The 3,332-nt window shown below is 44.9% G+C and overlaps 1 protein-coding gene across 2 annotated transcripts in view; it reads right to left on the reverse strand.

Annotated features, from left to right (window-relative positions):
• The window catches only part of SACS (sacsin molecular chaperone), a 95,563-nt gene that overhangs the window by 19,379 nt on the left and 72,852 nt on the right, over window positions 1–3,332 (reverse strand). The gene's annotated exons all lie outside the window — the stretch shown is intronic.

The raw sequence follows: 3,332 nt of genomic DNA on the forward strand, positions 1-3,332 counted from the left end.
CTTTAAAGCAACTTTTAGAACAGGCTAAAAACTTTTGGTTGGCACTTTTAACTGTGCCATGTATAAGTAGTCACAATGCTTTCTTCTTCCAGACTGATACAAGAATCCAGCTGATAGTCTCTCTCCTTTACGTGAACTCCCTTGGACAGAGTTCCAGCTGCCCCACTCCATACATACAATCAGGGCCAGAGCTTACTTCTTGATGTGCATCACTGTATATTCTACACAATTAAACTGAAGTGTTCTTTACTGAAGAACAAGGGGTTTGGGTTTGTTTGGTTTTTTTTTAAAACACAACATGCAAGCTATATAGTATCGTTCAACCACATAGGCAGGAGACCATATGAATGTGTGAGGGGAGACCCTGAAGTAAGAACCTGGTCGGGACTTTAAAGCAGGTTGAATTTTCTGAACAGCAATCATCATTCTCCTGTGGCTATGACCTCTGAAACCGGCATAGTCTGCCCACATTGGGTCCAGGCTCATTTCCCTCCCCCTCCACTACCTCCAAGAAGCAGGTCGGGGGGGGGTGTTGAGTGCAAGTCCTCAACCCCCTACTATGGCCCTGCTCAGGGACAGTAGGGATGCTGCTGCCATGACAGTGGGGACTAAGGGGCCGAGGGAGAGCTGGCGACCTGGCCTCCCCCCGGCTTCAGTCCTTGATGTCATGGTGGCACTTGTGTCTGTGCAGAGCACTCTGGTTGTTTCAGTCAACATTGTGATTGGCTGCTGAGACAACCAATCAGACTGTGAATAAAGCATTATGGACAGATGGACAGACTAAGGCTTTTATAATATTAGAGTTTAGGTAAGCAGGTGAAACAAATGATTAAAATAAATCTGTGGTGCCCAACGTATCTAACCCTGCAGGCCAGATGAGTGTTGTACAGTCAGTCTGTGAGCTGGATCCCACATGTAGTGTCAGTCTATGGGTCTAACCTCATGCACAGGTCCTTTTTAGGAAACAATTCCATATCATCCAGCCCATGGGACTCCCCATGGGTCTAGAAGTCTGGCAGCAGGAGAATGGTAAGTAATGCTGCTACCACTCCTGCACCATCTAATTTCCACACTCATGGGGAGACCCACAGGCCAGATGACATGGCTCCACAGCCAAGATCTACCCCACAGGTTGGAGACTGAGTATTCTTTGTTACTTCTTGTCTTAAGAGAGATGAGAAGCTGAGGGGACTCACAGATGCACTTGAGGGCAGACCCAGGATTCAGAGTGACCTAGACCAATTAGGCTAAAAGAAATCTCATGAGGGTCAAGAAGGACATGTGTAAAGTCCTGCACTTAGGAATCCCATGTACCCCTACAGACTTGGGACCCACTGATTAAGCAGTAGGCTCTTCAGAAAAAAAAGAGCTGGGGCTTACAGTGGACAATGAGATGGATAAGAGTCAACAGTGTGTCCTTGTTGCAAAAAAGGCTAACACAATATTGGGCTGCATTAGGAGGAGTGTTGCCATCAGATCAAGAGAAGTAATTATTCCCCTCTATTCTGCACTGGTGAGGCCATATCTGGAGTACTGTGCCCAGTTTTGGGGCACCCACTCCATAAAGGATGTAGACAAGTTAGAGTCCAGCAGAGGGCAACAAAAATGGTTCAGGGGCTGGGGCACATGACTTATGAGGAGAGGCTGAGGGAACTGGTCTTATTTAGTTTCGAGAAGAGAAGACTGAGACAGGATTTAACTACCTGAAGGGGGGTTCCAAAGAGGATGGAGCTAGACTGTTCTCAGTGGTGACAAATGGCAGAACAAGAAGCAACAGTCTCAAGTTTAGGTTGGATATTAGGAAAAACTCTCTCACTGTGGGGGTGGTGAAGCACTGCAACAGATTATCCAGAGAGGTGATGGAATCTCCATCCCTTGAGGTTTTTAAGGCCCGGCTTAACAAAGGCCTCACTGGAATGATCTAGTTGGGGATGGGCCTGCTTTGAGCAGAGGGTTGAACTAGATGACCTCCTGAGGTTTCTTCCGACCCTCATTTTCTATGATTCTATAACAATAAGTAATAATCTTAAATTGCAGCAAAGGAAGGTTAAGCTGAATATTAGAAATAACACTCTATATAAGGTTCCTGACACACCTTACATTTATGGCATGATTAACGTGTCAGTGGTGTTGTAAATGATAATGGTCCCACACATTCACCCAATTTAAGGCCCTGTAAAATAGCAAAACAGCAAAACAAATGTTCCACACATAATGTAGAACATTTTTGTAACTGGTAAGAATGGAATCTTGACTTAAACTTGATTCATGTCCACAAACCAGGAGCTGTCTGGAGCCACGTTATGTAATAACTGTCAACTTGCCCAAAATGAACACAGCCAACAAAGGCCTGGGGCAGCTCCAGTCTCCAGCTGGCTCAAAGCTGCCCCAAGTGGGTGCCAACAGTCAGCAGATTGTGAGCAGCAGTCCCCAGGGTAACTATAAGTCTTCAACTGGCCTTGCCAGGGCTGCTAGGTATGGGAGATCAATGTACCTAGCAGGTGGAGCCAAAGGGCTCCCCACACCAGGGATTTTAAACCCCCATGCCCAACAGCCTCTGCTGGGGCTGCCTGACATACACTGTTGGATACAGGGATTTAAAATCCCCAGCAAAGGGAAGCCACTCAGTTCCACCCCTGCAAAGCTTTTCATCCTCCCCGACCCTCAGTTAGCACTGCCTCAACTGCAATTGGGATGTGTTCCATTTGGTAAGGCAGAATGCACAATTCCTGGGATCATGGGTCAGATCCCATTTATTATCATTAATTATTATTTGAATGTCTGCCAGTGGCCTGTATGCAACTGAAAACTGAAACAGATTAGCTAGATTTTGGAATCCCCTTTCTTGAAGGTTTTTAAGAGTAGGTTAGACAAACATGTCAAGGATGGTTGAGACATGGATGATGCTGCCTTGAGCAAAGGGATAAACTAGATGACCTCCTGAGAGCCCTTCCAGCTCTCCTTTTCTATGATCTTACAATTTCTGTCTCTTGAATACGAAATTCCTTTGATGTTATTGCAAATTTCAAAAATAATGTTTTTGACAATAATATTGACATGCAAGAAATGTGTTGTTACTTTTTTCCATCTCCTGCAGTCATCCTAGTAAAGGCTGGGTAGAGAGATATTATATTTGGAATCATAAATTTTCATGTCATTTTTGCAAGACTAACATATAACTACACTTTAAATCTTTTAGCATTTTCTTCCCTTCAGCTTATTTAACAGTGCCCATGCTGCAAAGAACTAATTTGCAGCTCTTGTGAGGGGAAACAGGCTTTTGGGTGTGAAACTACTGAAGGCTCTTTATCCAGCACTGGCTACTGTAATGC

Source organism: Gavialis gangeticus, unplaced genomic scaffold (assembly GCF_001723915.1).
Source record: "Gavialis gangeticus isolate Ggan-Ray unplaced genomic scaffold, GavGan_comp1, whole genome shotgun sequence".
Lineage (NCBI taxonomy): Eukaryota > Metazoa > Chordata > Crocodylia > Gavialidae > Gavialis > Gavialis gangeticus.